This window comes from Hyperolius riggenbachi, chromosome 6 (genome assembly GCF_040937935.1).
Source record: "Hyperolius riggenbachi isolate aHypRig1 chromosome 6, aHypRig1.pri, whole genome shotgun sequence".
Classification (NCBI taxonomy): domain Eukaryota; kingdom Metazoa; phylum Chordata; class Amphibia; order Anura; family Hyperoliidae; genus Hyperolius; species Hyperolius riggenbachi.
Genome location: NC_090651.1, coordinates 23,169,105 through 23,181,155, shown reverse-complemented (window position 1 = coordinate 23,181,155; position 12,051 = coordinate 23,169,105).

The following is a 12,051-nucleotide window of genomic DNA, read 5'->3' as shown; positions in this document are numbered from 1 at the left end:
AGCTAAGTTAAAAGCTTGGGAGTTTGGGGTGATTTAGTTAGTATTCAGCCACAGGGATGCATCGTTTCAGTTAGGGCATTGATGTTAAGAGATTTTTAAAATAAAAACCTGTATTTTGAGAGACTTTCAAAGTCTTTTTAAACGGTGAAGCCTGCGGGGGAATGCAGACAGAACAGGAAGGCTCTACAGGACCCTGAGCCATCCCTCTCCTTATGCTGGGAACACACGATTCGTTTTTGAGGTGATTAGATGGTTAAATAGATCATTTCTGACATGTCTGATCTCCCGTTTGATGGTTTTGCCGCTCAATTCCTGATAGAAGTGAATGGAAGAAGATAAGAAAAAAGAGCAGAAGATAAAGAGAATTGAGCTGAAAAAACGAACCGTGTATGCCCACCATTAGGTGCGTATCTTTTTTTTTTTTTCTTTTAGATTTGACTTCAGATTCACTTTGAAGGAGAACTGTAGTGAGAGTTATATGGAGGCTGCCATATTGATTTCCTTTTAAAGCAGTATAAAACCCTGACATAATATTCAATAAAAACATGTCTTCCTACTTTTTCTATGCCATACGGTAATCATATTTGCTTTTGTGCATAAGTATTATTCATTTAGAAATTATACGTTCCCAAAGTACACTTTTTGTTCTCTGAGAGCTGACTTACCATTTCTGCTTGTTATAACATGAATAAAGCAGTTATAAATAAAATGCATTCTAAATTGTCTGACTTTGTTCAGGGGACCCAGCAGTGTAGGAGAAATGTTTATTTACATTACTCACTTGATACAATTAAACACAAGATAACATTATCTACAACTTTGGACGCCTCCAGGTTTCTCTGCACTGAACTGTGAAGTCCTGTGTGTGACCCTTTGAATGCTGTTCTAGTAAAAAAAATGCTGGTTGTATATAATATGCTGTAAGTAATCTATTAGAGAAAAGAAGAAATGCTGGGTTTCATTCCGCTTTAAGCAATACCAGTTGCCTGGCTATCCTGCTGAGCTATTTGCCTGTAGAAGTGTTATTCACACCAGAAACAAGCATGCAGTTAATCTTGTCAGATCTGACAAAAATGTCAGAAACACCTGATCTGCTGCATGCTTGTTCGGGGGCTATGGCTAAAAGTATTAAGAGGAAGAGGATCCGCGGGTTAGCCAAGCAAATGTTATTGCTTAAAAGGAAATAAATATGGAAGCTTCCATATACCTCTCACTACAGTTCTCCTTTAAGTAACTTTTGGAGCGTGTTGGTGTCAATTATTTTTATTTACAGTTTAACCTACGTTAACTACCAAGAAAGCGATTGGAAAATTGCTCTGTTCAGCGCTTTAACCACCCTGGCGTTCTGATTAAATCGCCAGGGTGGCTGCGGGAGGGTTTTTTTTAAATAAAAAAAAAAACTATTTCATGCAGCCAACTGAAAGTTGGCTGCATGAAAGCCCACTAGAGGGCGCTCCGGAGGCGATCTTCCGATCGCCTCCGGCGCCCAGAATAAACAAGGAAGGCCGCAATGAGCGGCCTTCCTTGTTTTGCTTATATCGTCGCCATAGCGACGAGCGGAGTGACGTCATCGAAGTCAGCCGCCTCCGATCCAGCCCTTAGCGCTGGTCGGAACTTTTTGTTCCGGCTACGCTGGGCTCAGGCGGCTGAGGGGACCCTCTTTCGCCGCTGCTCGCGGCGAATCGCCGCAGAGCGGCGGCGATCAGGCAGCACACGCGGCTGGCAAAGTGCCGGCTGCGTGTGCTGCTTTTTATTTCATTAAAATCGGCCCAGCAGGGCCTGAGCGGCAGCCGCTGGCGGTGTTGGACGAGCTGAGCTCGTCCAGACCGCTCAGCTGGTTAAAGAGCGATTTTCCCATACACAACATTGAGGCTAAATCGCCTCAAAACTACTGCAAGACCCGCGTTTGTTTCTCTAATAAATCACATGGCTCTGCTGTGATCCAACCCATAGAAAAACATTCGCCAAACTCCTTTCAAAGTGGTTTGAAAAGCGCTCTTGGTGTGCACCAACCCTTGCTTATATAAAGGTAAAAAATAGAAAGAAAAAAAGGAGCACTCTCTGGTGCATTAACTTTTTTAATTCGCTTCTTTAAGGCTGCTTTCACAGTGGGATGTTAGAGGCGCAGGTTACAGCAGCCTGCAACGCAGCCCAACTCACAGTAATGATAAATCAATGGGCTGTTCACAGTGCCCACATTGCGTTACAGTGTAACGCTGCATGTTCTTTGAAAGTGCAGCATGCTGTGCGTTATATGCAGTTTTAGCCGCGTTAGACTGCTTGCACATGCTCAGTAATGTTGTTTTATTGTGTGCAGGAGAGGAGGAGGGGAGAGTCTCCTATTTTGCCTAGCCACATGGCTAATTAATATTCACTGCACTGCAATGCCTGTTCTCTTCCTGCTAGCAATGATTCATAGGAATCATTCTCTGCCTGCTAGCAATGATTCATAGGAATCATTCTCTGCCTGCTAGCAATGGTTCGTAGGAATCATTCTCGGCTCTCTGCCTGCTAGCAATGATTCATAATGCTGGGAATACACGGTTCGTTTTTGCCTTCGTTTAAACCTTCGTTTCGATTGTGCCTTTTGTCCTTTTCGATCCCGAAATAATCGGTCATACGGTTAATATCACCACCCACGGTTTCGTTTTTTTTTTCGATTCTGATGGTTTCGTTTTTCCAATGATCGAAGGCTGCAAAGAAACGAAACGAAAATCCCTTTTTACAGGGACGGACGGCATAAACGAACATATAATCGATCTGAACAGCCATCAAGCCTACCAATGGCTCGATTAGATGGATAAAGAGAGATAATATCAAACATGTTCGATCACTAGTCGTTCGTTTTTGGGGTCTATTAATCGAAACTATAATGAGATTATGACTATTTTCACATACGTTTTCAACACTCGATTCGTTTACCGAACGAATCGAAGGTTTAAACGAAGGCAAAAACGAACCGTGTATTCCCAGCATAAGAATCATTCTCTGCCTGCTAGCAATGATTCATAGGAATCATTCTCGGTTCCCTGCCTGCTAGCAATGATTCATAGGAATCATTCTCGGTTCCCTGCCTGCTAGCAATGATTCATAGGAATCATTGCCAGTTCTATCGAACGAAAACGGCGCACCAAGAGCCACCATAACGTGGCTCTATGTAGCGTCCACCTTTAGCACCTCCATGCGTTGCGTTAGGGGGAACGTTATGCGACCTTAACGTCCCCTACAACGCAACGTCCCACTGTGTAAGAGTCCTAAAAGGTAGAATAAAAACTCACAATGTTAAAATAAAAACAAGGCTTATCACACTTGGAAGTGTACATCACCGGGTCCCTCAGTTGGTATCACCATCAGAAGACGCCTCCACACTGTGGCCAAAAGTGGGGAAGAATCAAAAAGATCCAAAAGTGCCAGCGGGTTCGGGGACTCTGTGTACTGTTGGCAGCTGCCCTGTGTCTGTTGCGTCATGACACGTTTCGGCGTTCCACGCCTTCGTCAGATCATGAAGCGAATTAAAAAAGTTAATGCACCAGACAGCGTTCTTTTTTCTATTTTTTCCCTTTCTACAGAACCATTACTATAGTCCCAGAGTAATAAAGGAGCAGCAGCTATTGGATGCTTTTTGTGGAAGCTTCTTCCTGATTGAGTGCAGTAGAATTGTGGATTGCCTTGCTTATATAAGGAGCGCTCCGCTTCAGATGACATAGTTATCATGGAAGTTAATGTCAAGATGGGTAAAACGAAAGATTTTAAGTGACTTTGAACGAGGGATGATCGTGGGTGCAAGAAGAACTGGTGCTAGCATCTCTGAAACAACAACTCTTTTAGGATTTTCTCACCCAACAGCATCTCTGGTGTTTAGAAAGTAGCAGTTGGGAGGGGGGGGGGGGGAACTTCAGGTGATAACATACCTCCCAACTTTTTGAGATGAAAAAAAGGGACATTTCCCCTGCCACACCCCTAGTCACACATAACAAAGATTTCATACAAAAAATATGTTGTTTTATAATTTAAACCACACTTGTCCTTTCTATCCTGGAACAGCAAACACTAGCCGAGAAAAGTACCAGGGAAAAATATACCACACACTGGGTCCGTAAGGACAAGCCCTATAAGTACATAGGCGTACAAGCATATCACTTGTTGAATATAAATTCTAAAATAGATGAACATGGAATCACATAGTTATGTGTTTTCCTCAGATGGGGTGACTGATAAAACTATACAATGAAAGCTACTATATATGGAGGTCTTTGCTGATCCCCCACACTCCTGGCGTCGCCTCTCAGAGTATGGTGTAGCTATTCCATACAAATTACACAATCAGGCCCCACTGACACTGAAAGAATGCACTCCAAAGAAACTCCTATCGTAAATGTAGGGGACTAATAGCCCAGATATGGAGTTCTCAGTAGGTAGCAGTGCATGCATTCAGCTAGACAGAGGAGGTATATACAAGGTGGATCGTGCTCTATAGTACAAGTGCTGTAATATGAATCTCTGACATGTTTCACCTCACGGCTTTTTCAAAAAGATGCTATACATATTTACAGTAAAAACATATATACAAGTGCGCCCCCCACCAGCAGTATAACCCCCAGCAAAAGCCCCTGTCAGAGCTGAAGTGGCCGCGTTCGACACAAGGTTAAGTACTGTGGGGGAATTGGAAACACGCCCATCAGGGCGTTGATGTACGGATTACGTATACCTGTTCCGGGGCAAGTGCAGAGTCTGGTGCATATCTGTCTATGTCTAGCGTGTGTGCCGGTTTCTGTATAGATAAACGGCTGCGAGGCAGGTAGCGCGAGACCGGCATCGATAGTAGTGACGTCACCTCCGAAGACGTCACTTCCGGATTTCGCATGCGGCTGCTTCCTAGTGTCGAGCGTTGGTATGGTAACCATACGCTCGTTGCCCTGTGCAGATAGGCGGATTGGTTATACTAGTTGGCATAGTAACGGCAGCCATATTGAATGTGTGTTTACAACCTGGTATATGCAAATCACACATATATGCCTATGCACAGCGCATCTACGTAGGTATTAATAAAAACCATTGCAGGAGAGCAGCCATGCCCGATATGCACAGGATATAGAAGGACAGGCTATAAATGCATGATGGCATATAAAGATCTTTGCCACCTCTCTGGGTCAGTGCAGAAACATCTATGAGCCACGACATTATGGCAAAGTGTGCCCAACCTAGGGGATCGTGAGGACACACACAAAGGGGTGCATAGGGAGAGTGGATGTCAAAGAGGCATTACGAAATGGGGGGGGGGGGGGGTTTAGGGATTCCCCCACATGGAGTCACTATTCCCGGTCCTCCCATATGGAGGCTTAGGCACTACCTGGATTATATGCACTAAAGCTCTTTATGGAAAGGTGGCATATATAATAGTATATATATCAGTGCATGATGTCTAACAGGGACTGTACCCATCACCGCCTCCCAGGGGGTACTCATCGTGGTGCCGGATATAGAGGGCCATACCTATATTAGTAACTATCCCCCTCCAAATGTCTCCCTAATCACATGTTCATAAAAAACAAGCTAAATTGAAATCCTCATTAACCTCCTCGGCGTTCTATTGAGATCGCCAGGGAGGCTGCGGGAGGGTTTTTTTTTAATTAAAAAAAAACTATTTCATGCAGCCAACTGAAAGTTGGCTGCATGAAAGCCCACTAGAGGGCGCTCCGGAGGCGTTCTTCCGATCGCCTCCGGCGCCCATAATAAACAAGGAAGGCCGCAATGAGCGGCCTTCCTTGTTTTGCTTAGATCGTCGCCATGGCGACGAGCGGAGTGACGTCATGGACGTCAGCCGACGTCCTGACGTCAGCCGCCTCCGATCCAGCCCTTAGCGCTGGCCGGAACTTTTTGTTCCGGCTGCGCAGGGCTCAGGCGGCTAGGGGGGCCCTCTTTCGCCGCTGCTCGCGGCGAATCGCCGCAGAGCGGCGGCGATCAGGCAGCACACGCGGCTGGCAAAGTGCCGGCTGCGTGTGCTGCACTTTATTTGATAAAAATCGGCCCAGCAGGGCCTGAGCGGCAGCCTCCGGCGGTGATGGACGAGCTGAGCTCGTCCATACCGCTCAGGAGGTTAAGGCCATGAGGTGCAACTGTATTTAGACGAAAAATCCATTGTGACTCAACTTGTGTTAATTTTTTGTCAAGGTTGCCTCCTCTAGTATGTCTCCTCCATTGTTGTATACCCCAAAACGATATATCAAACCTGGACTGTGGGTGTACCTGGTTCATATGCCTCGCTATAGGGGTGTCATTCTTATGCTTAATATCTCCAATATGTTCAAGCACTCGCTCTTTCAGAGCTCGTGTTGTCTTACCCACATACCAAAGATTACACTTGCATCTCGCTCCATACACAACAGATTTCGTATTGCATGTAATGAATGAAAGAATCTTATAAGACCGCCCATTTTGTGGGCATATAAACTGTTTAGTTGTTGGCATATATTTACAGGCTTTGCACTTCCCACAGTGAAAAGAGCCATTAGGTTTGGATGGTAGCCAGGTTGGAGTTTGAGGTGGGCTATTGGAGAAAGTACTGTGGACAAGGAGGTCCCTTAAATTGGCTGATCTCCTATATGTCACCAGAGGGTTGGGGGGCAGGAATTTGGACAAGTCCTTGTCTTTCTGTAATATTGGCCAGTAATGTTTAAAGATCTCAAAAACTGCATGTGATTGTAGTGTATAAGTGCCAATCAAACGAGGGACCGATCGATTTGAGTTGACTGAATCAGTGGATTTGTTCATACTGGTCTCACCTCTCTTTTTGGGGTTCTCTTTGAGTGTATCCGCCCGAGGGGTGTTTTTTGCTCGAACGTAGGCTCGATCGATCACTTCCTGTGGGAAGCCTCTCTGTCGGAATCTATTATTTAGAGTTACACATTCTTTCTCAAAGCTCTGTTCATTCGAGCAATTCCTCCGTGCTCTAAGAAACTGTCCAATAGGTATACTTTTACGCAGTGATAGTGGATGGGAGCTATCCCATTTAAGTAGATAATTAGTAGAGGTAGGTTTGCGGAAAATTTCAGTTTCCAGTTTACCAGTGTCACTGATTGTAATAGTCAAGTCAAGAAAATTGATCTGTTTATCATTCACTTCAGATGTGAATTTCATCCCTATTTCATTCCTGTTAAGTAGTAGCATAAAATCGTCAAAAAGTTCTCTAGGGCCTTCCCATAGGATGATGATGTCGTCAATAAAACGTCCCCAAAACATGATATGGGAGGTGTAAAATTCCATGTCCTCAGAAAATACAATCGTGTTTTCCCACCAGCCCAGGAAGAGGTTAGCATAGGATGGGGCACAGGCCGTCCCTATCGCACTTCCCCTGAGCTGGTGGTATACCTTACCCCCAAAAAGGAAAATGTTATGTGTCAGGACAAACCGCAGTAACTGTAGTAATGTGGAGTTATGTTTTTCCAGGTGTTGACCCCTTGTACATAGGAAATGTTGTGTCGCCTTGATCCCTAGTTCGTGTTGAATATTGCTGTACAGTGTCAGTGGGGCCTGATTGTGTAATTTGTATGGAATAGCTACACCATACTCTGAGAGGCGACGCCAGGAGTGTGGGGGATCAGCAAAGACCTCCATATATAGTAGCTTTCATTGTATAGCTTTATCAGTCACCCCATCTGAGGAAAACACATAACTATGTGATTCCATGTTCATCTATTTTAGAATTTATATTCAACAAGTGATATGCTTGTACGCCTATGTACTTATAGGGCTTGTCCTTACGGACCCTTTCTATCCTGGTTCAGTTACCTTCATATTAACATTTTATAATTAGTAATATATCAATTTAAAGGATGGGAATAATGTTTAGAGTCAATCAAACACATTTTTAGTATAGAAATAAATTATAAAATATATATATATATATATATATATATATATATATATATATATATATATATAAAGAGGGACAAAGTTCTGAAAGAGGGACAAATGAGGGGGAAAGAGGGACAAATGAGGGGGAAAGAGGGACAGGGCTCGCAAAAAGGGACTGTCCCTTCGAAAGAGGGACAGTTGGGAGCTATGTGATAAGGACTATTCTGGTAATAAAAAAGGCAGTTAAACAAGAGAGGTGAAAAAGAGTGTAGCATGCGTAGTCTGCAGCAACAGAAGGGCCAGGGGCGTAGCAATAGGGGTTGCAGAGGTAGCCACCGCATCGGGGCCCTGAAGGGCCCTCCCTCAACTACTGTATTAGCTATCTATTAGTCCTATGCTCATAATAATCACTTCTATAGGTACTTTGAATAGTGGTAATTATTAACAAACTGTTCCCCATCCTCTTCTTGCACCTCAGACACTGTAGTTACCATTGGCAGGTTTTGGTGCGCCGTATCAATTGCTATGTATAGAGTGCTTGGGGGGCCCCATTGTAAAACTTGTATCGGGGCCCACAGCTCCTTAGCTACGCCACTGAGAAGGGCAACAGCACAACAAATTACAGCTAAATTCAATGCAGGTGCCTCACAAAGCATATCCCAACTAGAGATGGCCCGAACGGTTCGCCGGCAAACTTCCGGGGTTCTCGATCGTGGAGAAACACAAACTTTTCTGGAAGTTCGGTTTGCCCCCATAGTGCTCCATTATGGTCAACTTTGATCCTCTACATCACAGTCAGCAGGCACATTGTAGCCAATCAGGCTACACTCCCTCATGGAGCCACTCCCCCCTTATAAAAGGCAGGCTCCGCCGGCCATTACACTCACTCGTGTGCCTGTAGTAAATAGAGAAGGGAAAGCGGCTGGCAGACTCTCAGGGAAAGATTAGTTAGGCTCTTAGCTTGTTAGCTTGCTCCTGGCTGATTCTTATTGCTAAAATAGCACCCCACAACAGCTCTTTTCAGAGCTAATCTTGTTCTTGTGATCTACTTTTTTTTTCTGTATGTCCCACTGACACTTGTGTTCCATAGACACCCTTGCTAATTCATAGTGTGTGTGTGTGCCACTGCCAGGCACATTCAGTGACTACTACCTGTGTGTGTGACAGGTGCACATTGTAATACCCATTACTGCATATACCTACCTACCTGTTGTTCACAGTGCACCCCCCTACCTACGTGAACGCACGCAGAGTCACCCTACCTGTCCAGTATCTGTCTTTGTGTGACAGGTGCACATTGTAATACTCGGGACGTGCATGCCATGCCTGCTGCCTTCCTTGGATGTGTGATAGCCGTTCCTGCTCCTTTGCCCACAGCGTGCCTGCTGCCTTCCTTGGATGTGTGATGGTGGTAGCCGTTTCCTAGGCTCCCATCCAGACCGGAATCAAACCAGGATTCCCCGGCCATTACCCGTGGTCATTCGCAATGGCAGACTTGCCCTCCATAAGAGATTCTCGTTACAGGTAGTGAACAGTTAGCAAAAAAAGTAATTAAAAAAAAAAAAATAGATGTAAGCTTAACTATGTTATAGAAAGAACCATTGAAAGTTGATAATGCAATCAGACATTACCTGACATCACTGAGTGAGGAAGAGCAATCTGGCCATGGTGCGCAGTAGTCCAGCACGGCCGTCACTACACAAACAGCTGTTTGCAGTGCGTTGCACAGTGAGTTTGGTGTGTCAGTGTGAAGCGGCACTCTAATTACACTACCTGATTGATGTATACACATGCAAGATGTTATAAAGCACGTTAGGCCTGCAATTTAGCATTCAATGTGATTTCTGACCTTAAAACGCTGCTTTGCGTCACATCCAGATTTTTCCCCAGGACTTTGGGCATGTATCCCACTCCGCCATGCCCCCCTCCAGGTGTTAAACCCCTTGAAACATCTTTTCCATCACTTTTGTGGTCAGCATAAGTGTTTCTAGTTTTCAAAGTTCGCCTCCCCATTGAAGTCTATTGCGGTTCGCGGAAGTTCGTGCGAACCAAACTTTTTGCGGACGTACGCAAACTGAAAATCGGATGTTCGGCCCATCTCTAATCCCAACACACAAGATGGACTATGCAAAAGATGGGCTTTAGCAGCAGGAGACCATCAAGAGTGCCTTTGGTATCATAGAAAAATTAGCAAAAGACGTCTGTTGTGGGCCCCTGCCATCGTGCTGTATCGTTCTCAAATTGGGTAAAAGATACTCTGAAGTCTCATGAAAATCTTCTTTTTATTTAAAAAAATGTGTTTAACATGCATCCCCGCGGCTGCAATCTAAATCCCCCCAAACTCCCCAGGGAGCGCTTTCAGCGGCAGCTCTGCCTCTCCGCGCATCTGTCAGCCCGGATCGCCGCCTCTCCCCCGCCCCTCTCAGTGAAGGAAGATACAGAGGGGTGGAGGAGAGGCGGAGATCCGCTGCTGATAGACTGCGCATGGAGGCGGAGTTGCAGTTCATAGCTTTGCCTCCAACAGCAGCAAAATCCACGACCAAGAAAGTCGTGGATTTTGCGGGGGAGCGGGAAGGGGGGATTTAGTTAGATTACAGCAGCGGGGATGCGGCATTTTAGGTAGGGCTAGCATGTTAAACACATTTTTTAAATAAAAAGATGATTTTAATGACACTTCAGTGTCTCTTTAAGGAATAATCAGAGTTTACCTGCTTCCATGGCCAGCTCTGTCCCCTGATCTCAATTCTATTGAGCACTTGTGGGCTGAAGTCGAAAGATCACCTTAAAGTGAACCTCCAGACTAAAAATCTACTCAGCAGCACTGAAAAGGCTTGCTGTTTCTTTAAAGAGACTCCGTAACAAAAATTGCATCCTGTTTTTTTATCATCCTACAAGTTCCAAAAGCTATTCTAATGTGTTCTGGCTTACTGCAGCACTTTCTACTATCACCATCTCTGTAATAAATCAATGTATCTTTCCCTTGTCAGACTTGTCAGCCTGTGTCTGGAAGGCTGCCAAGTTCTTCAGTGTTGTGGTTCTGCTATGCACTCCCCCCTCAGGGGGGAAAGAAACACACAAATGATCTCTTGAGATTCAAAAGGAAGGCTGTATACAGCCTGCTTGTGTATGGGTGTATTTTCTATGTGTGGACATGCTGTACATCAACCTACTTCCTGTTTTGGTGGCCATTTTGTTTGTTTATAAACAAACTTTTTAAAACTGTTTTTAACCACTTTTAATGCGGCGAGGAGCGGCGAAATTGTGACAGAGGGTAATAGGAGATGTCCCCTAACGCACTGGTATGTTTACTTTTGTGTGATTTTAACAATACAGATTCTCTTTAACCACCCTGGCGGTTTATTTTTTGCGGCGCTCAGCCGCGAGCGGGTTTTTTTTTTACCTTTTTTTTCCATCATGTAGCTAGCCTAGCTACATGATTTCCCCCTCCATGCGGCATCCCTCCCTCCCCTCCGATCACCGCCTCTGAATGGGATTTCCTGTTAGGGCTTCCCTCGTCGCCTTGGCGACGATCGGATCATCATCATCACGTCAGGGGGAGTCCTAATCCACCCTATAGTGCAGCCTGGCAGTGATTGGCCAGGCTGCGCTGAGGGTCTGGGGGACCCTCTGTCGCGGCGCATAGCGGCGACAATCTAACTAAACTCACAGCTAGCAAAATTGTAAAAAAAAAAAGACCCACCAGGGGCTGGGCAATCCACCGCGGTGGTAATGGACGAGCTGAACTCGTCCATACCGCTAAGGTGGTTAACAGTTTCACAGCATCAGAACTTTGTTTTTCTTAACCAAGCCTCATTTTTAGCTGCGCAGAAGAAAACTGCCTGGGCATTTTTCCCCTGATGCTGTGCAAAGCATGATGGGATTTCTGATGTTGTTCTTCTGCTGCTTTAGTGCAATTTTTTTTACATTTTGAATTAAGATTTGAAGCCTAGATCGCGCAGCTGGGTGGGGTGATCAGGAGACAAGACAGTTGGAACTGTGTCCCATGCTTCCTGTCACCTCCTTTCAACCAAAAAGATGGCTGCCCACATGAAATCAAACATTTGCCTTTTTTTTTAAAACAGGGTGGGTAAGATTATATTACCTATCTATTTTAATTAATGTAACTTAATGACAGTATGTTTGTTTAGGCTGAAGTTCCCCTCTAAAGCTTGGAAAATCCACCATCCAATCTGACCC